Raw genomic sequence first — 27207 nt, forward strand, 5'->3', positions numbered from 1 at the left:
TGAGCTCTAAGGCATTACATTTATTCTCGGGCACATCCAGTAAATGCTGAGGTGGAAGAGTTGGAATTTGGGATGGCAGAAGCTGTAATGATGAAAAATCGCCGTGTGAGGTGCGTGGAAGCTGTCATTGCCCTGCCACCTGCCGCTCTCCCTGACGGACATGCAGGCGCCCGGGCGAGCTCGGTGCCGACTGCCGGCCGCCCGTGAGGTCGCTGCCTGGGGGGCTGTCCGCGGCACGCGGGCCGGCTGGACCAGTTGTCCGTGTGTGCGTGCGCACGCTCATTCTTCTCTTCTCACGTCTAAACCAGGCGAGTGCCATTTGGCATAGGTGCGCCGTGAATTATCCCATGGCACAAAGAGCATTGACGTTTCTCCTTTTGAGGGAGATTCTTCTAAAAATAAAAGAGTTCTGGGGCATGCCCTGGAGGCGGTGCGGCTGGCCATTGTTCCTGGAGCCACACGCAGCCTCCTGGAGGAACCAGGTGTCCCATAGTTTTGGGTGTCACCTGTTGCGCCAGGCGCACGCCGCTGCACGAGAGGAGATGTTTGAAGTCCCCGTGAACGCTGGGGGGAGGAATGCCGCAGCTGCCTGCCGAAAATGATCCAAACAAGAGAAACGTCCCCAGCATGAATCTGGTCCTCTTCTTGTTCCCAGCTGGCTTTGGTGCCGATTGGTGGTGTTATGATCTGCATCTGCTTGAAAACCTGTTCCCTGGAAGGCCTGATCGGGGGAGGCACACAGATGTTCTTCTGTATAATTCCAGAATGCCTGCAGAGAGCCACGCTGAGATGGCTTCATCTCCTCTTACCCACGCAGCCACACCTTCATTATCCTGCATGTCATCTCGTGAGGAATGGTCTGTGCTGAATACACCCGGGAAACACGTGGCTGCTGTCAGCCGCTGGACTTCTCCTGTGTTACCTCTTCTGCCCTGCCTGCTGCTGACTGCACACTGGGCTTTTTCACCCTACGTTGCATAGCCGACCCTGGTACCATGGCAAAAGCAAATGAGTTATTGTTTCTTCAAGTTTATGGATTTGATGAAGTGATATTCCCAAAGAACGCGGGGTGCTCTATGCGTGATTTGAGGAAGTCGGCGCAACCCGAGCCCTGCAGTGTGTAACCGGCATGCGCACCGTCCTCACCGTCACTGTCGGGTGCGCAGCGGCATCAGGGTCCGGAGCACCAGCTACTAACGCGTCTGCCTCTTGAGGTCGATGGCCTCAGCTGCCACCATGGTCACTGTGAGCACTGTGTTTCTCTGGCCCAGTTGGTAGTGGTGTCAGACTTGTACCTGGAGACTTATGTTGATGGCCTTGGACGTTCCCAGGTTAAAGACACTGTCTTTCTTATTCAGCAGCTGTTCCTGACCTTCCCAAGGACTGTCTTCTTGCTGGGCTTGGTCATGGTGCTGCACTTTTTCCTGGGCGGTATCCTGTGGTTTGCTCTGGACCTGGCTGCCACCAGCCAACCAGACCAGGAACGAGGTGACTGGGCTTGGTGCCAGCATTGCTCCCATGTGACTTGCCTGGCATCAGCAGAGCCCCAGGTCTGCTGGAACATTCCCTCCCACTGGCTTTGGCGCAGTCTCGGAGAGATTTTTCTCCCTGCACTGCACATTATGAGAAAAAAAGAAATAAGAATGGGAAGAGTATTAATACCTTTTAAATACAGTATACATTTATTTATACATATGGATACTTTCTAAAAAAAAATAGTTTGCTTTTGTCTACACAGTCCGCCTCAGGCATGTGCTCGGCCCTGGGGCCCGTGAAGGCTGAGGTTGAGTCCTTGCCTCTGAGAAGGTCACAGTCTAGTGGGGTAGGTGCCAGGGTGATGAGTTGTCTTCTGGAGCTATGGGGACCTTACTCTGCCGTGGAGAGTGGCGGAGGCTGGGGAAAACGTCACAGCTTGGTGGCGTGTTTTGGAGATGGGACTTGGTCAGTCACGCAGCAGTGGCGGAGGGAGCAGTGTGTGCAGAGGCAGGGCGGGCAGGAAGCACATGGCGCAGCTCGGCCTGTGGGGCCTCTGAGCAGCAGCAGCGCCATGGCGGGTGCAGGAACAGGTGCCTTGTCCTCAGCACTGGCCGCCGCTCGTCCTCCTCCTGCCCGTCCTCTAGTCCTCGGCCTTTCCCTCGCGGGCTGTTCTGGGCTCTGAGAAGGAAATGTTGCTGAGCCAAAGTTATGCCTGGGAAGTCAGGTGCTTCTTTCCCTCATCCTCTTTTGATTTATTTCCAAAATGAAAGATACCCCCCACAAAAAAGAACAAGGGCTTTAAGAAAGGCAGCAAAAAGGGAGCCAGAAGGGAAGTGGCCGATCCATTGTCTAAGGAAGGTTGGTGTGTGTGACGTGACGGGACAGCACCAGCTGTGTTCAGTATGAGAAATGTTGGAACACACGAGCCACAGAACTGCAGGAACCAAAAGCACATCTGGCGGCCCCAGGGCTTGAGTTTGCAGTGAGCCCCGCTGCTCTGCAGGACGACGAAGCGGAACTCAGGACGTTCAGGCTAATGACTGAGGGTGTTCGGGGCACAAGCTGCCCACCTGATTTTCTGTGGCATGGACGTTACCCATGACAGAATGCGCTCCGTGGTCAAACATGGCAGACCGTGGTGGAAGCTCATTTTGGTGTGATGACTGCTAATGGTCGTTTGCTTCATCTATTCTGTGCTGGTTTTACTTAAAACGAGCAAACAAAAAAACAAAAAAAAAACCCTGCAACAATCAGATTTGGAAGGCCTCTGTGCTCAGCATCAACAGGTCTGCCAAATCCAGAAGAAGATGATGGAAATCATGACCCGAGAGATGCAGACAAGTGAACGGCTTGACGTGGTCAATAAACTGATTCCAGATAGCACTGGAAAAGACGTAGAAAAGGCTTGCCAGGCTGTGTACCCAGCCCGTGACACCAGAGAGGCCCGACTGCTTGTCTGCTTGTTTGTTTTCTTTAGCAGCTGCCTAAGCAAGCGTTGAGCTGCAGCTGAGCCTTCTTTCTTCCATCCTTCCTCCTTCCTTCCTTCCTTCCTTTCTTTCTTTCTTTCTTTCTTTCTTTCTTAATTTTTATTGTATGTTTTCCATGACCATTTAACCCCCCTGTAACTCCCTCCCCACTGTGGTCACCAAGAAGCCCGGGTTTGAACTGGGAGTCTCACGGAGCGTCCCGGCAGAGGCCGCAGCGCGGGGAAAGCTGCTGGGGTGAGACGGGCGCGAAGGGCGAACCAGCTGCTGGGCGTGAGGCATCGAGTTTAAGATTCATACTTCTAATGGGGACAAATAAAAAAACCCTCTTTGTGATTTTTTTTTACATTTTATTTATTTACTTTTAGAGAGTGGGGAAGGGAGGGAGAGAGAGGGAGACATCCATGTGCAAGAGATACATGGACTGGTCGCCTCCTGCGCGCCCCCAACTGGGGACCTGGCCCACAACCCAGGCCTGTGCCCCGACTGGGAATCGAACTGGCAGCTCTGGCTTGCAGGCCGGCGCTCAATCCACTGAGCCACACCAGCCAGGGCCTCTTCGTGATATTTTTAAAAAAAGAAAAGAAAGTGCTATGTTTGGAGGTTTGATCTGGTTGGACTGCAGCGTATAGTATGTGGATGTGTGAGGGTACCTCAGATTTACCAGGTTCGAATCAGTTCTCTTTTTTCCCATAATTCCTCTCTTTATGGCATTACGGCCTACCTTGCCTTCAAATGAGGACGTTTTCGTCTCTGTGTCCCCATTCCTTGGCACCGCTGGTCGCTGTGTCCCCTCTGTCCTTCCCTCTCAGCATCCCCCCCGTCTGGGCCTCCTGACCATTTCTTTCTCCCGTCTCTGACCTCTAGAGCCTGCACTGCCCAGTATGGTAGCCACTGACCCCGCGTGGCGACTTACATCAACATGAATTACAAGTAAACAGGATTAAAATCGATTTCTCCATTGCACTAGCTGCATCTCAAGTGTTCAGGAGCCGGTGGCCAGCGTGTCAGGTGGCCTAGGTCTGCGGGCTCCAAGTCTGACCTCCGCTTCCTGTTGGAGGGAACGACCCTTCACGGGCTCTCCGTCAGGTCCCTTATCCACCCCTTCTGGAGAAGCCCACCTTCCTGTTTCTTTCCTTGTGTCCAGCTGCTCTGTCGTGTGCTCCCGTGCTGCCACGCGCTTGGTTCTCTCATACCCCTTCCCTGCGTGCACGCTGTTCTCGCTCTCCCAGAGCACCGCTCCCTGTCCGCGCTGTGCCCCGCAGGCCTCAGGTCTACCCCGGCCTCTCTCTCTCCCCTGGTCAGCCTCTCCTCGTCCTCGTCCTCCGGTGCACGGGTAATCACACGGTCACACCCACCTCTGCTGGGGCGCAGGAGCCGTCCTCAGCATTTGCCTCTCACTCCGTGGCAGGCGTGGCCACCATTTACCTGCCAGGGAGCTTTGGGCAAGTTACTTCATGTGCGTGAGTCTCAGTTTCTTCATCTGTCAAGTGAGGCTTACGGTGGCGTCTCCCTTGTGTTAAATGCAACCCAGCGCCGGAGCCCCAGCGCTGTATTTAGGTCTCTCTTAAACCCTAGCTGGGAGCTGTCATTCTAGTAGATATTGTTCCAGGCAGTGTCCAAGGACCTTGCTAAAACCCTGTCGCCTACAAATAATGTTTTCTTTCTTTTCTAATTCTTACACTGTTTACTGTTTTCTTTATTGCATCGGCGAATACCTCTGGTACAATCTAAATAGAAACAGCACGGAATAGATGTAGCCTTTTCTTGTTCCTGTGCCTTCTACTTGCTATAGTTTTCCTGGTGAGTTAAACATTTTTTAAATTTAAAAAAATTTTTAAATTATAGTTGACATAGAGTATTATATTGGTTTCAGGCGTATAACATACTGGTTAGGCATTTATATAATTTATAAAATTTTATTATTATTTTTGCCTTCTTTTGTTTTGAGTTCCATCGTGGCCCGCCCCCAGCCCACTGCATTTGTTTAGAAATTAAATTCTGTCTAGTCTTTTAGTGGCTATCTTCGATATTTTAACATACTAAAATTTAAAGTGTCTTTACAAATTAATTCTACAAATTAGATACTGTGTTTCATGTAGCCAGTGCTATTTAGATGTCTCTATGTATTTACCCGTGTATTCACTTACTATCTTTCTTGTGCTTAGATCATTTCTTTTTGCCTGAGCATATTCTTTAGAATGTCCTTTTCTGCGAGGGTTTTATTTTGCGTGGTATTTGCTCTTGATTTTTAAAACCTAGTTTTGCTGGGTGTGGAGTTCTTAGCTGGCAGCTGTTACTCAGCGTGTAGTATGTGTTCTTCCAGGGTCTCCTGGCTCTCACGTGGTCCAGGGTTCCTGCTGGCTGCTTTATGACGTGTTCTGTAACTTTGAGGTTTTATAGTTTTGCTTTCAGCTGTGGTGGTGTAGCTCTCTCGCTTTCTAAAGTCTTGCTTGAGTTCATTGGCCTTCCTGGGTGTGTGCTGTAGTCTTTGAGCATTCTGAAAAATGGTCTTTAGGTATTGCTTCTTCCCCGTTCTTAATGTCATCTCCTTCTGGGACTTCGTTAGGTGTACATTAGATTTCATATCTACTTATATCCTAGGGCTGTGTCTTTAACTTTGTCTTCTTGGTGTCTTTAGTTTCTTGCCAGCCCAGTGATACAGTTATTTTTATTCATCTTTAAAATTTTTGCAACTGGAGAGTCACTAAGATCCCTGGCTTGCCTGGCTGCGGAAAACAGAAGTCTGCTCAGTCGCTGAGTTTGCGCCAGGGCCCGGCACACTCCCTGACTCAGTCATTCCAGACGTGTTTGTTGTGTGTGCCTGTTATGCATCAGTGCTAAGGATACGGGGCGGGCAAGGACTTTGTTCCCAGGGCTTGCATTCTTGCGAGTGGGAAGAGAGTAGGTAAATACATAACTTGGCGTGTGGGGCTGAGTGTTGCTGAGATCACCGAGCAGAGTTAGGGGCTGAGTGTCAGAGGCACGAGGACGGATTAGGGAGGGCTTCCTTAAGAAGAAGGTGATGTGTAAGCAGATAGCTGATGATGTGAGGGAGCAAAGCCTGCAGGCGCTGGGGGGAGGGTGCCTCTCAGCAGAGGGGTAGCCGTTGCCAAGGGCGCATTTGGGAACCCACAGGAGGGTCACTGTAGCTGGAGGAGTCAGGAGCCGGGATTGGAGCGAAGCGAGGCTGGAGCTGGAAGCAGGGCCAGATGGGATCTTGTAGGTCAGAGGGAAGGGTGGGAAGTGTGACAGGCTGTTGTCGGCCAGTGTTGAGCTTGGTGGCGTGAACCAGGCAGCTGGAGTGAGGGGGCCACGTTCTGGCCCCATTTCAAGGTGGAGCTGATGGGCTGTGGGGTATAAGGGGAGGAGAGTCAGGGAGCATGCTGAGGCAGAGTCCTGGGCAGCTGTGCAGGTGACGGGGTTGTTCCTGAGGGAGGAAGACTGGGGTAGGAGCCCGCGGGGCGGGGGGCTTGGGGGCAGAAGGTGAGTGGTGGCCGTGCGTCCGAGAGGCCTCGCAGGTGCCCAGGGGTGGGTGCTGGGCCAGCGGCTGGTCTGCCGGGGCCTGGGCTCCGGAGGGGGGTCTGTGCTGGAGCAGTCAGTCAGGGGGCTGGTGTTCAGTCCCGCGAGAGCGGGGTCGCCGGTTCGCACACGGCCACGAAGGTGCTGCCGGGTGCTCTGCAGGACAGGCTGAAAGGCGCGTGGGCCCTGGGCGTGAGCGACTGTAAGTGATACGCAAGCTGCTTATCTGCGACTTGGAGATAAGGGACTTGAATTCCTGTACCGGAAAAGCTTGAATTTCATGCTTATGGACGGTACAGAAGGTCCCTTGGTGCTGCCTCATTTTCCTTTTGGATTTTCAAAAGTAACCCAACTAATATATTCTTAGGGTAGAAAATTAAGAAATACACATATGGAAAAAGAAAACCCCCAAACTCACCTATTCCACCATCCAGAAGGGGAATAAATGTTAACATTTATTCAAGTATGTGCCCAGATGTCCCCTCCTCAGGAAAACCTTTCTGACTACTGCCCTGTCTGCGGTGGAGCCCGACACTCTGCCCCCGCACTGGCTCGGGGTGCCCCCAGCCCTCGCCCTGCCTGCTGCTGCATTCCTCACTGGTGTAAGTGCTCTGGCCTGTCTGCAGGGCCTTTTCCTTTCCCCGCCGTTCAGCCCGGTGCCCCACGGGCCTGGCATCTCGTATGCCTTCATGGATTACGTTCTGGTGAGTGGAAGGATTCGCAGGCTTTGGTAGTGCCCTTCCGGACTTCTCTTCCGGGCAATCACCCCCTTAAACGTGCCTCCTTAATTAAGCTCAGGTGTCCCGTGTTCTAGATGCTGTGAAGTCTCTGTGCACTCCGGGGCATCCTTTCCCGTCTGTCCTTCCAGCTTCTCAGCAGCCTGCACCTCACACTCACTCTCCCTGGGCTGCCCGCAGGCTTCGCCTTCCTCCCCGCCCTCCCTCGCCCTCCCTCCCTGCCTAGTCAGATGTGACCTTGACTTATCCTTCCTGCTGCTATAGTGCCACTCCGGACTGCAGGGCCCTGTCTCATTATGGATTTAGTTCGCTCCCTTCCCCACCCCCCGCTCTTAGCAAGGTTTCTGGCACTTAGAAAGTAAATGTTTTTAGAGTATTGGAGAAAATATACATGAAGTAATAAAACGTCATTGCTTTGACTTAATATTTTACCGAGTTTTTCTGAATAAATTGTATATTTTATTGAAAATGTTTGAAAATTTGGGACACCAGCTATTTGTTAAGCCAGCCAAATTGACAAATGTTTTATTAAGGAATGGCTGAGAAGAGAGAGACAGAGTGTGTGTGTGTGTGTGTGTGTGTGTGTGTGTGAGTGTGTGTGTAAGAGAGGGGGACGTGTGTGAGGAAGGAGGGAGGGAAAGAGAGAGAGGTGGGGGGCGTGTGTGGTGTGTGTGTGTGCACACTTGTGTGTGATGTCATGTATATGCCTACGTGTGTCTGTGTTTCGTATTGTAATTGAAGTTAAGACAATAACCAAGCCATTTTCTTCAGGACTTCTCAGATAATACTTATATACGGTAATCGGTCATTTTACAATACATGGAAATGTCATTATTTCTTCTCTTTAGTAATCTGGTAACTAACTGGAAATCTTTATTAGGCAGGTAGCGTCATGAAAAAACTATAGAGGAGGCTTAACATTGCAGGTGTTTGTTGTGTGTTCCTGGGGTTTTCGGTGGCACAGCTGAGCAATGAGCATGTAGGTCCTGTTTGCTGAAGTTATGTGTGCCCTGTGGGGTGGGTCACGACCAGAGAGACCGGGAGGAGCCATAGCAACAAGCCAGTCTAGAAGACACTTGCTGCGTGCCACATGCACTCAGGCGCTCACATATATGTGCCATTAGGTGTCTTATAACTTCCCCATGAAGCCGATCAGCCATGGGTATCCCCATTTTATAGAGAAGAAGCATGAGGCTAAGAAATGAAAACTTGCAGCCATCACAGCTGGTTCAAACCCTGTTCTCTCTGCTCTCCCCGGTTAAGGGAAACTTCTGCTATTAATTTCATGCTTGGTTTTAGCTTATTCGTTTCAGACTGTTGCTTGGTAAGTGGGTTCCCTGTTTATTTTTTCAAATCATTGGATGAACCTTCACTTTATAGGAACTTTTTAAGGAGTAAAGTCCCCATCAGGTTAGAACTCAGTTGTCAGTTTGTCACATCCAAACTGGCCCTGTGTCCTTCTTCAGAACAGAAGACTGACTCCGGCTTGTACACTTCAATGAGACGGAGTAGTTTCTTGAGGAAGCGGCGCCATAGTTGAGTGCATAGATGCCTACAGAATACTTAGAAGCCAAGTTCTTTCGCAGTTTGCGTGCCTGTTGTAACGTCAAAGGCACACGTCCGCAGCACTGCTTGAGCAGCAGCTGAGCACTTCATTTCCCCACAGAGCTCCGATGGCTCCTCGGGCGGGCGGACGGCTTATCAGGACTCGCAGGCAGGTAGGCGGAGCGGAAGTCTCCCTTCCTGCGGTGTAATGAGTGACTCGGCTGGCAGCCAGCCGGTGTGCCCGCGGGCACTCTGCCCTCTCCTGAGAGGCCCCGGCCACTTCCCAGGGCTTGTTCCAAGGACCGGCGGGACCCTGAGCAGAGCTGGTTTGTGCCTGCTCTTCGCTTTGCAGCGTCCTCTGCCTGGGGTGCCCGTCTCCACCTCTCCAGCTGGCGAGTTCCTGTGGAAGGGCAGCCCTGTGCGTCCTCTCGGGGCCTCCTGTCTGTGCCCGCGGCCCTTTGTGCAGAGTTCCCTCCATGTACTTGGCACCCCCGTGTTGGGGCAGATTAAGTGTCCATCAGCCTCGTGGGAAGGGGAATGCCCAGTGACCGTGCCTGGCTTATTTGACAGAGGCTGGTGCATAGTCACCACCCTCCCTCTGGCACTGAGACCGATTATTGAAGGCCCCACACTGGCACAGTGCCAGGTCCCAGACAGATGCCATTTGATCCTCAGAACCTCTCAGGCAGGTTGGATTCTGTTTTACAGATAAGCAGTATCAATCACAAACCTCTTAAGAATTTTGCGTGAGGCGGCTGGGCCATGCCACGGTCATGCCAGCATGTCTTGTAAAGAGTCACGGATGCACGTTTCAGGGGCCTGCTAGACTTAGCCGGAGCGCCATGTTCTCTGGTGTTCTCTCTTGCTGCCTCCTGTTCTCAGGTGGGTGACGCATGCCTGCAGCCAGGCCTACAGCCCCTTCTCGAGGACTCGGCAGGGCCGTGTGCTCAGTCAGACTCTGAGGGAGGGAAGAGCCTAGGAACCCGTCCTCGCTCTGCACGGGAGAAAGGGCGGTGGGGCGCTGCCCACGGAGGCCTTCTGTGGGATAGGAAGTCCTGCTTCTAGAAGGGGCTGCCTTGAAGCGGAGGGGTTGGAAGAAGCTGGGTGGTTGACCTGCAGCCACTGACTCATGCATGTCCATCCCGATGCTCTTTGTCGGATCCTGGGAACCTGCTGCAGCAGCCTGGGGGCAAGCCTCCCAACTGCCCGCTCCCAGGCCTCACACTTCTCCTGTCACGTGTGCCCTTGTGGAATGTGCTGTCTACTTGCCCGAACAAAGGACAGCCTCCCGACCCCTTCAGGGGTTTTCCTTCTGCTGTTGCCAGAGACTCCTTGTCTCATCCGGGCCTGCGTGGCTTTTCTTCTTCTAGGCCTCAAGCACGTCTCTTGAGCTGGAAAACTTACAGTTCAGGGAAGAGCACCCCACTGGGTGAGTGCTTCTGACTGGGAAGGAATCTTCGGGACGCGTTTGATGTAGCTCAGTAGCTGGTGGCTGCGGAGCTGCTCCGGGAACTCAGGCACAGAGATGAAATGGAAGTGCCCGAGTCGGCAGCCAGGTCCCTGCAGCCTCATCATACACGTCTCTTGTATCTGTGGCCGTCTGTCACTTGTTAGGTACTGTGGGTAGGACGTCAGGAGACCCTGAAGTGAACGGGGAGGTAGCGGTGGCGATGAGCTGATTGTTCTCCTGTGTCCTTCAACCCTGACCCCCAGAGGAGCAGTGACTTTCCAGCGGGGGTGTGGGGGGGGGGAGAATGAGAATGTGTGTGTGTGTGTGTGTGTGTGTGTGTGTGTGTGTGTGCGCGCGCGCACGCACGCTGCTTGTGTGAAGGGATTGATTCTAAGGTTATGTTGGAATAACACGGCTTCTGTCCTTGGCAGGCAGCGTTGCGTGCTGTGACAGAACTGGGACTCTTCCTGGGTTGACATGGTGGCAGATCAATGCGCACTTGTTCTTTAGAGGTCTAAAGCGAGTCTTTATTGGGTGGGACTGTCTGGGCAATCAGCGTAGAATGCTTACGTTTGTGGGGCAGAGGAAGCCACATCTGTTGAATGTGTTTAATTGTGGCTACTACATACTCTCTTTAGACTTTGGTGACCTGAGTTCAGACCCTTTTCCATATTTAGAATTGTCAGAATCAGAACTTCAAAGACTCTTTTGATCTAGCCACCCCAACACTGCAGAGAAGGGAAAGCGAGGGTCAGCAGGGCCAAGTGGGGACTGATGCGAGAATGACTCCGCCCCCTCCACCCCCAACCCCAGTGACGGGAACCAGGGCGGGTTACTCAAAGGTGGCCCAGTGCAGACCGCGGTGAGCGTTAGGGGCCACATGCAGATGGCCTGGAGTGTGGTGGGCACACAGTGCATTCATTATTGCTGTCACCAAGTCAGAAGCCAGGAGGGACCTGTGACGTGTGCTCAGCTCCGGCTGGGGGACGCTCCGTCAGCGCGTCCTTCCCCTGCCCGACAAGCGCTTGGGCCATATCTTTCTTCGTTCTTCTCCCTTAGACTGAGCTGAGCTCCGGATTATGTTAGATATATTACATTGTGCTCTCGCTCAGTTTAAGGATTTTTTAATATTGTAAAACTAATTGAAAGGATTTTTTCACTTTGCTTTTGAAACTGTTTGGTCACAAGAAATTAGTTCCTTTTCCTCTTCTCATCTGTGTGTTTGTTCAGAGGGAGCAGCGCGTGTGAGGCCTCAGAGGCGACCGAGTGCCGTGCCTGTGTAGAGCGGACTGCAGCTTGTGCGCTGTGGCCGCAGCGGGTACAGGGTGATTGGGCGTTGAGTGACAAAGCTAGAGGAGAAGGGTCAGAACAGGGAGACCCTGTTGGCTGTACTAAGAAGTCCTGCAGGGATTTCAAGTGGGAGCATAATTCAATTTCTGAAAGAAACACCGACCACCGTGGTTGCATCACGGAGAATGACAGGAAGGGACACCAGCTTGGTGGCTGGGGCCAAATTAGGCCATTAGTGACCTGGGCAAAAGATGGCGGTGGCCTTAACAAAAGTAGCCATTGTGGTGAGGATGGGCGAAGTCAGGGGACTCAGGAGCTGTCAAAGAGCCAGTGTCGTCAGATCTTGGGAGCTGATGGAATGCGGAGGGGCTGGGTATGCCGCTGGCTGAATGGTGGGACCCTTTCCTGCGTAGGAAACCCAAGGACAGTGGTGGGCTCAGGGAGCGTCGGACATGGTTTGCAGGGCCCATGTCATGGCCCGTGGAGGTGTCTAGCAGGCAGTCAGATATGTGAGACTGGAGCTCACAGAGCGCTGGGACAGAGATGCCAGCCGGGGGTCACATTGCTAAAGGTGGTGTGACGTGCGGCGGCAGCAGAGCTTGCTGAGGCAGAGTGCGGGGAGTGAGGGGGTAGGCCTGGGGCAGGCCCCCCGAGGGGCTGCAGCCTCCAAGGCCCGGGCGGAAGAGAGGGAGGAAGGCCAGGAGGGGCAGTGCTGTGGTGGCCGGGCTGTGGCTCTCGGAGGGGAGAGGGCAGGGCAGGCAGTGGGAAGCCGTGAAGCTGCCGTTCGGGCGATGGCTGGGGATCGTGGGCAGGATCTATAGCCTGACACCGGGGAGGTCTTGGCTTTCCGGTCTGATCAGTTTCAGTGGAAAGATGGCAGAGGAAGCAGTAGGCTGAGACACGAATGGGCAGGGGGAGGACTGGAGAGTGGGTAGCTCTTGTAAGAAGCTTTGGGCGAGAGCTAGAGGGGGTCAGCAGTCAAGGCTGAAGATGCCGAAGGAGAGCGGTCCCGCGGCCGTTAGAGGAAGCAGGAGGAGGGGCAGCCTTACAGGGGAGGGTGTGTGGAGAGGCCAGCCGGTGGGCGGAGGCCTTTGCAAGTCATAGAGAGGCGCGGAGGGGCTTCTGATGGCCCTCTTGTCCGCGTTCTGTGAGGTGGGCGGAGTCATCTGCTGACGGGGAGGGAGGGAGGTGGCCGGGAGAAGGTCTGCAGGCCACGTGGAGGACAGACAGCAGTGAGAGGACGCCTGGGGAGGCGTGAGTTCCTCCAGCACCCAGGGGGCTGCCTGTAACTGCAGGAAGCGGAGGGCAGTGTGACCCGTCAGCAGAGGTGGCAGTTTCTCCAGGCAGATGTGACAGTGCCACAGTGGACAGTGTCGGGCAGGGGTGCCCTGAGGGTAAGAGACGCGGGCCCAGGGAAGACCGGAGGGGGTATGTGGCTGGTTCAGGGCGACACCAGGGGAAATGAGGAGGCTTTGTCTGATGAAAGACAGCTCGGTGCTACTGCTCTTTAAATTTCTGGTGAACTTCTTCCATCAGTGTGACTAGTGTGACTAGTCCAGAGGGAGACACGTGGTTTTTGTAGTTATGGAAGGAGGTTCTGTGATCACAAATAGGAGTCAACAAGAGCAAATGTCCAGGGCCCGAATGATGAACTCTTCACTGTGTGTCCCCCACTCTTCCGGTGCCTGGGCGCGACGTCGGGGGGCCTGGTCCCACTTCTCTCTCTGCCTAACACTGACCGGGGGCCTGCCAGCCTCTCCTTGGACTTCAGGGGCACCACCAGCCGAGGACTCTTTCCTAACGTTGGAGAGCTGGGATTTTCCAGGGCTTTCCTTTGTGTAAAGTCGTGCATGAGCCATTCCTTCTCTTGAAACATGAGTCAGCTTTGTTACATGAAAAGTAGATTTCCCTCCCCCATTGCAAATATATGCACCTTAAGACGGATACACTGCAGCCACTTTACAGGACTGCGGCTAAGGAGCCTCACTCCGTCACCATGGTCTCCTCCGTCCCTTGTCAACCCCGTCCCCAACCTTGGTCATTTGTTGTTTCAGACATTCAGTCACTTAGCAAATATTTGAGTGTCGGCCTTACCAGGGCTACAAAAATGGAAACACACAGTCCTTGCCTTTAAAGTTTATGTGTGATGACTGTGTGCTATTTCACTCTGCTTCCTTTGCTGATGCCCAGTTTCGAATATAGAACGACTCGTCTGCCTGTTCTGACTCGCAGCTGTGTGGTGGCCACTCTCAGTCCACCGTCGCGTCCGCCGTTCGTGAGCATCGCCTTGCCTCCAGTCTCTGCTGTTATAAATATTACCAGGAGGAACATTTTGTTCAAGCTGTTTTCCTCTGGGTGTATTTGCTTGAGGCGTATTCCCAGAGTGGGACTGCAGGGTCAGAGGCTGGTAGCTGCTCTCTGCCTGGTTCTGGGTTTGCAGATTTTTCCACGCAGCCCATTGGCAATGTTAGAGCACATTCCTACTGTCCTATAGCCCCACTAAAACGGCCTTGTCATTTTCAGTTTTCTTGTTTTTATAAGTTGTTTCCATTTTTAAAGGGGGTTCAGCTGTCCCCCCACATGGTAATTTGCTGTGTTGGACTTGGCTGGGTTGTGCTGCAATAACAAGCGAACCCCAAATCTCAGAGGATAATCCCACGAGAACGTCCTTCTCGCTCACTGCGCACTCCCTTGTGGGGTGCTGGGGTGTAGCCCCTCAGTCAGTCTGGGGCCAGGCTGGACGAGGGGACCCTGTGGTCCTGTCGCTGCGGTGTGACGCCTCTCGGTGCATGGCAGGCAGAGGGGAGAGGGCCGGGGACTCTGAGAGGCTCCTCACTCGTGTGCGGCCGGCGTGGCGGGGCAGAGCTTCGGGAGCGTGCCTGTCCGCGCTCCTGCTGCTCCTTTGGGGCAGCTCCTTTGTGCGGTGCAGTTGGGTCCTCGGTCTCCCTATGAGCTCTTAGTATGTTTTAGGAAATTAGGTTTTATCAGTTTCGTTGAATCCATTTTTCTCTATTTGCTTTCCACATGACATTTTATCATGCAAAGGTTTAAATAATTACATACTTTTGGGGCCCAACCATCATTTTTTCTGATATCTTTTGTTTCTTTTTCTTTTTCTAATGATCTCTGAACTTTTTATTGGCCTCCTGCTCCCCAAGGGGTGCCCCACTTCTGCTGCCCTAACACCTCAGGACTTTGGTGCCATCGACCTCAGACACCACTTTGCCGTCCACAGCCCTGCACGTGGTGGTCTTTTGGATGGATTGTATGGAGTCGTGTGTCACCAAATCGGAAGTGTCACCAAGAAATGAAAGTGTGGAGTTGTGTGTCACCAAAATCGAAGTCCTCCCCTTCCTCCAGCAGATGGTGGTGGGCGGTGATCTCAGCCTCCAGCTCGACCTTGATGTTCAGTAAGGCCCGCTCTCCTGGGCCTGGCGCTGCCCCCTGCCCGTCCCGGGCCGCTCTGATCCAGGTGCGGCAGGACCCACTGCGCTGTCCCACTGGCCTGGCACCGCGCGTCTCCAGCTCCCTCAGGCTGCTGTTCTAACTGGCCTGCAGACTGCTCATTGGTCCGGTCTGTCTCCAAGGACTGGGCTGTGCGTCACAGCTCCGTGGGTGCCACCTCAGTAGCTCCTGTCTCAGCGGTCTGCGAGGTGACCCCGTGTGCCCTCCTCTGTTGCTGGGACCAGTACTGGTCTAACTCCTCTCACTTCTTCCAAACCAGCTTGTCATACTGGGCCCGGGTGTCCGCCATGATTTTGCTAAGGCCCTGAGATTTGGGGGTTTCCAACTCCACAGTCAACCCAGAGCTGGCAGTCTGGTTTGTAGACCAGTTACTTCCTCCTCGCAGTTCTTCATGAAGAGCAGCTCGTCCTTGAGAGCCTCGAGCTCTGTCTCCAGCTGCAGCCGAGTGACATTTGTGTCATCAGTGACCTTTTGGAGCCCACTGATGTCACTCTCCACAGACTGGCGCATGACCAGCTCTGTCTCATACTTGACTCTGAGGTCATCAGCAGCAAGACGGGCAGAACAATGCGGGCATTGTCCTCAGAACTTGCAAAGATCTGAGCCCTTAGGTCCTCAATGGTCTTGAAGTAGTAAATGCCCCCAGTCTGCGACCTGGGGTCTGTTCTTAGGTGTTCCTGCATTTTGCTCTCTAGCTTCCGATTATCAGCCTCGAGGCTCCTCACCTTCTCGAGGTAGGAGGTCGGCGGTCATTCATGCATTGGTTGCATAGTCTCCTTCTCGCTCTGGACGCCCCCACATGCCCACCAGACCCCCAGCCACCTGGACACTGGTGGAGTGGGATATGGAGACCCGGGAGCCCGAGCCCCGGCGCCTGCGTAGACACCGGTCATGCTGCTGGCCGGCCAGGCCCGGTGGCTGCAGACCGCACAGAGCCCAGGGTCCAGTGGTTTGCAGAGAAGCCCATGCTAAGCTCGTGCTGCTCAGGGAGAAAGGCGGGAGGCCAAGATTCAGGTTCGAGCAGCCTCTTTGTTTCTTCAGCATCACAGTTCATTATCTTTTTCTCAGAGCCAGAGAAGAAACTATTTTCTTTTAGTTGCTTAAAATAGATTTTTATTTGGCTCCATCTGACACTTCAAATTTATAACATACTGTCAAGTGGTTTTTAATCTAAGTTAACTTTCATCCTTGGTGATATCTGTTTGTTCTGTAACATTAAAAACCCAAGTGCACCCCTTCAGCGCAACACCCCTGCATGATGGAAACACTCCACGAGGAAGGAACTTTCTCGACCTGATAGAGGGCATGCCTAAAAACTCACCGGGCTGAGGAGAAGGACTGATGGGAAGGACAGGGACGTCTGCTCTCACCACTTGGGCTTCCAGCGCGCTGGAGGGTCTTGCCGGGGCAGTGAGGCACGAAAGAGAAACAAAAAGCACCCAGGTCAAAAAGGAAAAAGTAAAACTATCTTTGCTCACAGGTGACGTGATCTTGTATGTAAAAATTCTAAGGAATCCCCTAAAAAGCTATTAGAACTAATATATGGGTTCCGCAAGTTTGCAGGATACAGATCCATATATAAAATATATGGTATTTCTGTAAGCCAGCCATGACTAATTTAAAAATAAAATTAAGAAAACAATTCCATTTACAATAGTATGAAAAAGTAAAATATTTAGGAATAAATTTAACAAATGAAGTACAAGATTTATACACTGAAAACTATAAAACATTGTTGAAAGGAATTAAAGGTGACCTCCGTAAATAGAAAGATATTCCACACCCATGAGCTGGAAGACTTACCATTGTTAGGAGGGCAATACTCCCCAACTGATTTAGAGTCGTTGCAGCCCCTATCAGACACCCAGTGGACTTCTTTTCGTAGAAATCAACACGCTGATTCTAAAATTCATATGGAAATGCAAGGTATCCAGAATAGTCGAGACAATTTTGAAGAAGCAGAATAAAACTGGAGCGCTCACACGTCCCAATTTCAAAAAGTTCTGCACTCCTACCAGTATTCAAGACAGTGTGGTATTGGCGTGAGGACAGATCAGTGGGATAGAGCCAGGAAAACAGAACAAGTCCCACATTTATGGCCAATTGATTTAGACAGAGTGCCAGGCTATTTCAGTGAGCAAAAGATTAGTCTTTTGAACAGTTAATGCTGGGAACACTGGTATCTACATATAAAGGAATGAATTTGGACCTCTGCCTCACACTACACATAATACTTAGCTCCAGATGAGTCAGAGACCTAAATGTAAGAGCTAAATCTTTAAAACTCTTAGAGGAAAACAGCCATACATTTCAACACTTCGGAATAAGCTGTGGTTTCTTAGCTATGACACCAAAACAAACAACAAAAGGGGAACTTTTGGACTTCATCAAAATGAATATTTTTGTGCTTCAAAGGATGCTCCAAGGAAGCAGGAAGACAGCCCACAGAACGGGAGGTGTAGACGGGGCGCTGACGGCTAGAAGGGAAGGGACTGCAAACTGGGAAGACCGGGGACTGGCAGTGCCCCGCCTCCAGGCCATGCTAGTCTCCCCATGCCCCGGGCAGGTCTCACATCCTGGTGGAACCACTTCCTAACTCGCTGACCTCAGTGACTGGGCTTCTTCCCGCCTCCCCCCCCACATCTGCACAAGGAGGAGTGGATATTAAGGGGGAAGTGTGGATGCTTCGGGAGCGTGGCAGGCCCTCTGGATGTCGCTGTTCGCGTCAACAGTGGCCGACGTCCTCCGGTCCGCAGACAGACCGGCGTTCTACTCTGTGCAGCGGCCCGTGCGCAGCCCCGAGGTGCCGAGGTGGGGGTAACGGGCGCTTGCCCGTGAGCAGCTCAGAGTCTCACAGCCCCCTCAGCAGTGCACTTCTTTCCTTTCATGCATGGAACGTACACATCTATTTTCGGGTACAATGCTGTCCTAATTGCCGAGTGAAGAAGGAAATTGAGTTTTTACACCAGTGATATTTCTCTCCATTTTATTTAGATTTTTATTCTTTAACGGCGAACTAGGTAACAATAATCATAGACACCAGTTGTCAGGCTGATCATAGCACCGTCCTGCTCAGGCCCCTCCGTCACCGCCTTCCCTGCAGCAGGCTGTTCTGACGCAGTGGGCCAGGGGAGAAAATCCAACTTCAGAAATGGGCTATTGTGTCTGGTGCGAGGCAGAGCATCCCCATGCAACAGCTCATGGAAGGCCTGGTAGGTGCAGACCCCACTGAGACGCAAGTTCTAAGACGCCAGGGACTTGATCTTGTGCACTGTGGTCTTCCACAGCTGGACCGCAGCAGGTGTTCAGGGTGAGTGAGTTAGTGAATAAGGGACCAGCCAGCGGGACTGACTGCAAGGCGCAGTCAGCTTGCAGAGCGCCTTAGGGAACGCCTGTCTTTAGTGGGTGAAGAGACCGAGGCCGGCGCGGAGGCGGCACGTGCAGGGCATGGCCAGAGGGAACACTGGAATCCGTCGTCCCACCCCGCCTTGGGAGCAAAGGTGGTCATAGTTCTCATAGAAACTATTGTCCTGTGGGAGTGTGTTTCATTCCCACCGTGGGGTTGGCCCGTCGGGGGCTGTGGGCAGGGGGAGTGACTGGGGTCGGGCTACTCGCTCGGCTAGGCCTGCTCTCGTTTTCTTTCAAATTGTTTTCTCGCACTGTTGTTTGTATTCTCATGAGTATCAGTTTAGAATATTGTCATCTCTGTCCTCTTTAAAGTAACTTTCCCTATTTTTAAACCTGCGGACCATCAGGTCAATATTTAGCTTCGGGAAATCTTTAGCCCGAGTCCCCGCGTTCCCAGGGTGCTTGCCAGCTCTGCAGAGGTCTAAAAAAGTATCGCTGCAAAGATCAGTCCAAGGCACGGGCCTGTCAGCTGACCCGTTTCCATTACGTCAGTCTGGGGACATGTGTCAATGCTGCTGGCTCCAGCCCCTCAGTAAAACGCATGGGTGAACTAACAGCTGAGCTGGACTGAGGCCGGGTGACTTTGGGTCTAATCCTGCCTTTGTCGCCGATTCTCTGTGACCTGAGACGATTGTTACCCAGAAGCGGAAAGCCACCTGATGACCAGGGGCCTGTCATGACTTGTTTGCTGTCAGCCGGTGGGTGTAGAAGACACCAGGGGCAAAACGTAGTCATTTCAAGGGTCACTGCATGGCTCCAGATCTAGCATTTTTAATGCTAGTTTCACACACAGAAAATGTCATTTCTTTCACTTTCAGGATCCAGCTTGAACGGCAGTTTCCCTCCCTCCTCTGTCCCCTTCGCCTTGTGGTCCTGTCTCGTTTCTGAGCTCCTGTTTCGGGTTACACATAGATTAAAGGGCAGAGACCTGCCCCCGTGGAGTGCCAGGCGGAGTAGGACAGGGACCTCCGAGTGAGCCTGCGCGGAGGGCGCACGGCGGGGGCTGAGTCCCCGGGCTGTCCTGGAGGACACCAAGGAACCTCTGGGTGGCCGGTGCGGGCCTGTTAGCGTGTGCGCCCTCTGCTCAGTGTGGTCCTGACACAGTACGCACCCGGGGGCCCGTTGTAGAGAAAGAGCTTCCCTACGTGCCTCCGCAGGCTGCTGTGTGGCGCAGCGGCTCGGGCTCGTCGGGAGGTTTGGGTGTATTTCCCCCAGGACCCCGGGAGGGAAAGCTCCGGCTTCCAGCACCTTCTCGCGTGTCCAGAGGTGGAGGCTTTTGTAAGCCTTTTCTACAGCGGGGCTTCCCTTTCTCCTGCAGGCCGACCTTGAGAATAAAGTGAACTGGCCCTCTTTCTCTGCGATCTTCAGGACCATGCCGTTTTCCTTCTCAGGCCACAGGAGTTCACTGCCGAGTGTTCACTATTCGTATACGATTATGAATTAGGGGCCGATTCGATTACTTTCTCATTTAGAAACGAAGGCCCTAGTGTGGGCAGAGAGTGAGTGATTTCAAAAGACCTTCCCCAGACTTACCCAAAGTGACTGCTTGCTGGGCTTGTTTCAAACCCATTTTATCTTCTGCTCTGTTTACATGGCATTAGTCCTTTGGGTGGTCAGCTCAAACCCAGCATTTGGCTGGGCGTTTTTGTTTTACTCTGGGCAAGGGTGGACGGGGTGGTAAGGGAGTGAGCTGGGGGAAGTCTGCTGCGCAGGAGCCGGCGGACCTCTTACTCGGTCTCTCCCTCGGAAGTTACTGAGTGGAGGACTGAGCCTTCTGGAGGGGGCGGTCCAGGACCACTTGACTGGGGGGGAGGACCTTTTTGGGCTCCATGTCTGCACAACTGGGCCCCGGGGGCCGGATGTTCCTGCTTCTTGGGGCTACGAGGACCCCCATCCCCACTCCTGCCCACAGCGGGCCTTGGGCAAGTCTGGGTTAGGGCGCGCTGCATCCAGGGGGAAATGCAGGGCTCTAGCGAGGCAAGGGTCGCAGCCACGGAGCCAGGAAGGGAACCAGCATTGAACGTTTGCTGCGTAAGAGACGGCTTCCTTGTGTGCACTAAGCTAACCCTCATTAAGCAGGCTGCAGGGTGGGCGCCTTCCTCCTATTTTGTGAGTGGAAAACCAGAGGCAGAGCAGTTAATGGGGTTTGCTTGGGGCACACAGCTCCTAAGACCCAGGTGCTGGGCCCCTGCTCAGCCCCGATCCCTGCCCGTGCCCCTGGGGACACCCAGGCAGCCCCTCACGGGATAGGTACGTGGGGAATCTCCTCCTCAGCATGGTGGTGGTGTCTGCAGCAGGCTTCCAGATCTTGTGTTTTTTTGAAGGTGCTGCTGGTCAGTCATCTGTGTTTCTACAGGCCCCGCATCTTCCAGTTGTCCTGCCCTGAGTCCCTTCTCGGGGTGACCTTTGTCTGCGTGGGCAATGCTTTCCCCTGCTCGGCGCTGTCACGTACTTGAGTGATTCTCCTGGGCTTTTGGTAACAAACCAAATTGAAGTCTCAGTGATTATGGGACTTGAATCATTTATGTTGCAAAAGATGAGAACGTGAGCCCTCTCGGAGCACATTCTAAGGGGCCGCCTAAGCACCGCTACCTCATCGAAGTTGCCCACCGACTGGCAGCCGCGCTTTGTCACCAACAAGCCTTTCTGATGCTCTACTGCAGACAGAGTTGTGGGGGAGGATGTGGTATGTCCCAGACAAGCCTCTGGGCAGGTGAAGAGTGGCCGTTTGCGCAGGAGAATAATCGTTTTCATGGGGAAAGGAGAGAAGAGGTACCTGAGAGGGACGGGGGACAGAGAGGAGGCGTGGCATCCTAGACTGACGACGGCACCCGGGACTGAGGTTTCATGAGAAAGCTGTTCCCTGGCTCCACTCTTCCTTCAGCAACTGTCACTGAGCAGCTGCAGGTTCCGTGACAGGCACCGGGGTCCCCCCAGGAGCCGACAGCTTCGTTGGGGAAGTAACGGCACCACAGAGGAAGCTAAAAGGGGACAGTGATGGGCAGCGGGTCACCGGCATGGTAGGGGGAGGCTCCTCAGAGGAGGCCTTACAGGGTGCGGCGGAGTTGACGGGGAAGGCACGTGGGTGGCAGTGTTGTTGGGGCCTGCAGGGGGCTGAGGCCCGCTGGGCAGGTGGGGCGGGCGAGCGCGGGCCCGGGGCTGAGGCCTGTGGGTCTATTCCACCTGTGGGCCCACGAGGGTCTTCTGTGTGCAGCTGCCACTTTAAACTGTGTGTTAGCGTAATGAGAGGACATGCAGTGGACACTGGGCCCCCGAAAGGGAGCTGGGGTGGCCACGTACCTACGCAGCGCCTTCAGCGGCCGTGCGCAATGACAAACGGTGCTGTGGTTCTCGACCACGTGTACCAGGTTGAGAACGCAGCGCGGGACACCCTGGGGCCCCGGTTACGCTTTCTGAGTTCAATCCGGTTTTTATGAAAAGCCTCGAAACAGTTCTCGTATGAGTGAATGTATGTTTCCATACTCCCGTCAGACTCGTACATACTAAGGTTTTCTTCATATCAAGTCGAGAAAAATGTCAAAGCGTCTTTTTCTTTTTTACTTCCTTCGTCTCACGTTTCTCCAGTGGAGAAAAAGCCTGGAAGGCTGTCAAAGAACTGGCTGTTCTCATGGGGATTTGAAGAGAACAGTGTGAGTCATTGTAGCGTTTTGCTGGTATTTTAGTATCCGGTTTATTTTTAAACAGTTCTGTGCAGTGGAGTTTCTTCCATGGTTCCCGTTGCCATGGCGCCACAATATTTCCCCAGGTCTGCTTATTCATGCTTTCGCACACGCCAGCACCAGCCTTACAACTCCTGAGTCAGAATATCTTATTCATGACGTCCAGGGATGTTTCTCCAGCTGCATTTTCTCCTAAACGGAAAAGTTGGTGGTTTTTCCCACTGGAGACGCTGGGAAGGGGCAGGGTTTGGTTCTGCGAGCGGGGCGGGCGGGGGCTGTTCCGAGGCTCCCCTCCGCGGTCTGAGCAGGCGACCAGTGTCCTCTGAGTGGGGCCGCTTCCCCTTTAGACGCCGCAGTGGGGGGAGCAGGAGGGCGGGCTGCCGCGTTTGCCTGGGGGGAGCGTCAGACGCCGGTCCCGGGTTCCGTCAGGTGTGCTGTGTGTTTGCCCTCTCCCGCTTGTTTATTTAGTCATTTGTTTTTGGATTTGACTGAGGTGTCCACCTGGGGAAGGTCTCCTGTTTCCAGAATCTGCGGCGAGAAGAAAAGCGCTGCTGGTCCGGGCGGTGAGGGCGACGGGAGCCCTGCCCCTCTTCCCTGCCTTTGGGCCGCTCAGCGAGCCGCGTCTCTGCGTGTCCTCGCCCCGAGAGACTTGTGCGTGTTCGGGGCTGGTCCGGGGCTTGCAGAGAGTCCAGGAGCAATGTGGAATCGTCACGACATTTCCTTTCCGGCCTCTTACAGTCTCTGACCTCCTCCATTGTCCAGGGGTCGCCAGGGGCTGTGGCTGTGCGTGCGCTTGGGGCTTCCCGCGGGGACGCTGCGGGCGCTTTCAGTTCTGCTGTAAATCCGAGTGCTGGCTCAGGGAGAGAGCGGTTCCTCGCACGTGGGAACGTCACGTGTGGTGGGACTGACTGCGCCTTGGTCTCCTCATGCAGTTGTGGCCCCGGATTCAGAGAGGACCCCTTGTGGGTGCTCCGGAGGCTGCCCAGGGAACCCCGGTGGGAAGGTCTTTGGGCTGAGTGACTACGTAAGCGGACCGTTGAGGAAGATTTGACTTTTTAAGAATCACCGGAAAAGTACTTCAGCTCTCCCCTGAGTAGCTAGTCTTTTTTTCTTTCCCGGGTAATCCAGGAGATGTCAATGTGCGGCTTTGTAAACGTGGTTGCTAACAGCGTGTTACTGTGGCATCATTGCTTTGCTTTGCCGTCGTTTCATTTGTACAGATGCCGGCATGTGTCTTCTGTCAATTTTAGCAAGTCAGGGAGGAGCTATGACGGATGAGCTACCCCAGTGGAATTTACCTTCTAGAGCAGGAAGCGAACTGCATGTGGGTTAAAAAACATTCTGGTAGTGATGTATGTTTTGAAGACATACACAAGAACAGAAAGTAGCAGGGTAGAGACGGAGGGCGGGAGGTGGCGCTGGGTGCGAGAGGGTGGTCAGGGAGGCCCCTCCGAGGACCACTGGGCAGAGGGCCAATGCTGTCAGGAGGGGGACCAGTGTGTGCAAAGGCTCTGAGGCAGGAAGGAGCTTAGTGTGTTGGAGAAATTGGGGGGCGGTGTGTCCCTGGAGCTGGAGCAAATCCGGGCCTGCCAGCGTGGAAGATTGGGAGGGGACAGACGGGGGCCACATGAGGTGGCGCAGGCGGCGGAGGGGAGGAGCTCAGGCTTCCCTCTGAGTGCTGTGGGGTTGGGACGGGGGCACGACATGATTTAAGTGTTGAAAAAGGGTGCCTGCCCAGTGGAGACCAGAAATTCGAAAGGGGGGTAGATTTCCTTTCTACCTAACGTTGGGATTTTTCGTTTGTTTATTTTTTGGAAGAAAACTTTTGTTTTCAAATTAGCTTTGAAAATTTAAAGTTATTAATACCACCTGCATCCCTTTTGATTTGGGATTCTGTGAAATTTTCTGGGCTCTTTTGGAAGAGAAATGTTTTGTATGTAAGTGGAATGGCTGTTAATAATAATGATAACAAAATGACCTCTGCATGGTCCTGTCGATTAAAAAATATAACTATTATTAGTATGGAAAATAGTTCTCAGCCTAGCCGGCTGCTGCTGATTACAAATTATGAGAACTTCATCAAGTTTAAACCACAGGGGGTTTCTGTGCTGAAATGGGGCCCCAGTTCCTCCTTCCCAGCTCGCTGTTCCGGTTTCAGGGCAGACACCCAGCCATGCGGTGGGAGCCCTCTGGATCCTGGCTCGTCCCACTGGCACCGGCCTGTGTCCCGCTCGGGCCCCATTCCTACCCCTCGCCCACCCTTCCCTAAGGATCCTTCTTCCCGGGACACCCTGCACCCGTCTGTACCTGCCGGACTCCCACTGGTGCCCGCTGCCTGTGCTGGATGCCCCACTCCAGGCTTCCTCAGCATCCTGGGGACAAACTGCCCCGAGGAAGAACCTTGAGGGGTCGTTGGAGGGGTTCAGTGACGATCTGTTGTCTGCCCACTCTTTGGAGGCAGGGCTAAGCCATCTGCAGGTGCAGTCCTCCCACCTGGTACTTCCCAACTCACCGAACGCCCAGTGCTGTCCCCCGTGCCTGACCTCCCAGCAGCCATTAACAGAGGTCTTCTGGGAGGAGCCCTGGGACCCCGGGGCAGAGTGCCTGTCACCGTGCAAGGCAGCGGGATGCTGTGCCATGCATGCTCCTCCTTACTCACTTGGTAAAATGCACGTGTTCATCGCTGTCGACTTCCCCTTTAAGCCTTGAGATCTGTGTGTTGGACTTGTACCCCAGGTGACATACTGTGTCACCAGCACTGGGCGTAGTTTCTGCGATGTGGATGTGCTCAGCAAACACAGGCTTTCCATTGACTGGGGCTTGTCTCGCAGTGAGCCTCTGAGAACAAGTTCAAGCTTGGACTCGGGGTCCCCTGAGGGCGTCCTCCTGGGGGAGCAGGGCTGGGAGGCTCTGGTGTGACCGAGAGGAGAGCGCTCTGCAGCTGTGAAGGCCACTGCACTTGAAGGCACTCAAGTTCTCCCAGAATCTTTTGCCAGTAGATGGCTCTTGTAACACGTGTTAAGCTCAGAGGAATCAAAGAGTTTGTTTAATCTCACGCTCATTTCCAAGTAAAGGCGGCGGGAGCTGAAAGACGCACAGTCCCGCAGCTGTTCGATGGCAAACTTGGGGCCAGTCTTCCAAATTTGGCCCTGAGAGCCCTTCAAAAGAGTAAAAAGCGACATCTGATCATTAGAAGTTACAGTTTGTTTGACGTAGCTTTACGGATTTTGTTTTCTGTTTAGGGTGTGCATATTTTTCTTTAAAAACTCACATTCCCGGCAGGGTATTCCCAGTGATTCCCTAAACCAGACTGATTAACTCCCACCCTTCTTGTCTCTTGGGGAGAATTAATTGTATTTAGACAATCACACCATCTCAGGAAGTTTAAAGGACATCGGTCTTCCGGGGTATCCATGTGAGGATAACTAATGTCAGGGTAGGGTTGGGAGGATTGAGTCTAAATACTCTGAAGACTTATACATTAAAAGAAAAATTTTAGGCCTGGCTGCTGTGGCTCAGTGGATTGAGCATCAGCCTGCGAGCCAGGTGTCGCTGGTTCGATTCCCAGTCAGGGCACATGACTTGGTTGCACGTCAGGTCCCCAGTTGGGGCCGTGAGTGAGAGGCAGCCACACAGTGATATTTCTCTCCCTCTCTTTTTCCTTTCCCCTCTCTCTAAAAATAAGCAAACAAACAAATAAGTTATATAAAAAATAAAAAAATAAAATAAAAATTTTAAATCCTCACCTGAGGATTTTTTTTTTATTATAATAGATTTTTAGAGAGAGAAGGAGGATGGAGGGGAGAGAGAAAGAGAGATGTCAGTTGGCCGCCTCCTGTACACACCCTGACTGGGGATCAAACCTGCAGCTTAGGTGTGTGCCCTGACCGGGAATTGAACCCGCAGCCTTTTGGTGCAATGGACAACGTTCCAACCAACTGAGCCACCTGGGTAGGGCAAAGGGATTTTATATTTAAAAATTTATAAATGTTTATTCACTTGAAGCTTCTTAAAAACAAACAAAAGCAGCCAACCTGTGCCTACCAAGGGAGAAGTTGGGAGCCGTGGTGAGCTGAGGTCTCCTTTCCATGGAGCCGCGTTCTTCTCTTCCCCTTCCCTGCCCTTTCCTTTTTGCCGTGTGATATGGCAGGCGCTGTGTCACCTCCTGAAGCATTCTCAGACTGATCACGTGAAACAGATTGGGTCCCCAAAGGAAGCAACGTTTTTCTGCCTACATACTTTTGGGGTCATTTTTTCTCCCACGCCTCTCAGGCCACGTTTCCATCTTTCTCATGGGTGTGTGATCTGCCCCTTAAACGCAGGCTGAGGGTGTCAGGTGGAAATCTTGCTTTTTAAACTGCACGAGAGGTTCATGAGCTGTCTCTGGAATGTGGGAACCCTAGGGCCCCCAGTGAAGTAAGAGGACAGCAGTTGGGAAGCTATATGAGCCATGACAGGGCTGTGACTGGGAAGGACTGTGACCCCTGAGGTCTGACCGGAGGGCCTGGCACAGCAGTGGTGTCCTACAGCCAGAGGAGTGACAGGAGGCAGACAGACGGGGGGGCATGCTTCTTCAGTTGGACAAGCGGACCACGGGTGGCTTGTTTGCTGTGGCTGCAGCGAAAACGGACTGGAGGTGACGGGAGAAGCGAGGGCTGAGCAGGGAGAATGCAGGCTGGTGGGACGGAGTCTGGCCCCGAGGAGCCCTCTGGTCTGGACAGCCCTGTGCGACCCCAAAGAGTTGACATTTAGACTTGAAACCGTCGCGGCTACAAGAGCAAGGCTGGGCGACGTCACACCTGAGCGGGAGCGCGCCTGCTTCAGAACCGGTACTGTGCCGAGCCCGAGTGTCGCCGTGTGTGATTCTGTGGAGGAGCTTCTGCGGGCCGGTCTGCTTGGAAAACGTCGTTTTTCTTTCCCTTCCCAGCGTGGTTTTTTCCTGTGGGAGGAGGAGGCGCTCAGCAGTGCTGACGAAGACAAAATAAGATGTGTGCCCCCCCACGCCCTACCCCCTTTTCTCTTTTCTTCCTAGCTGTGACGGTCAGGAGCCGGCCGTGCCTGCTCTCAGTGAGGCGGCTGCGCCCTGACAGTCCCTAGAACCCCCCTCTCTTGCCAGCTCCCCACTCGGTCTGCAGCAGGCAGCTCTGGGC

General features: G+C 53.4%; 1 protein-coding gene and 2 pseudogenes across 1 annotated transcript in view; 2 read left to right on the top strand and 1 right to left on the bottom strand.

Moving 5' to 3' along the window:
* PACSIN2 (protein kinase C and casein kinase substrate in neurons 2) overlaps window positions 1–27207 on the top strand; it is a 106155-nt gene that overhangs the window by 41601 nt on the left and 37347 nt on the right. The window lies entirely within an intron of this gene.
* Window positions 577–7455, top strand: LOC150010915 (palmitoyltransferase ZDHHC4 pseudogene; annotated as a pseudogene).
* LOC150010916 (keratin, type I cytoskeletal 18 pseudogene) lies at window positions 14684–15936 on the bottom strand (annotated as a pseudogene).

Source organism: Furipterus horrens, unplaced genomic scaffold, assembly GCF_987537825.1.
Source record: "Furipterus horrens unplaced genomic scaffold, mFurHor1.1.pri manual_scaffold_4, whole genome shotgun sequence".
Classification (NCBI taxonomy): Eukaryota; Metazoa; Chordata; class Mammalia; order Chiroptera; family Furipteridae; genus Furipterus; species Furipterus horrens.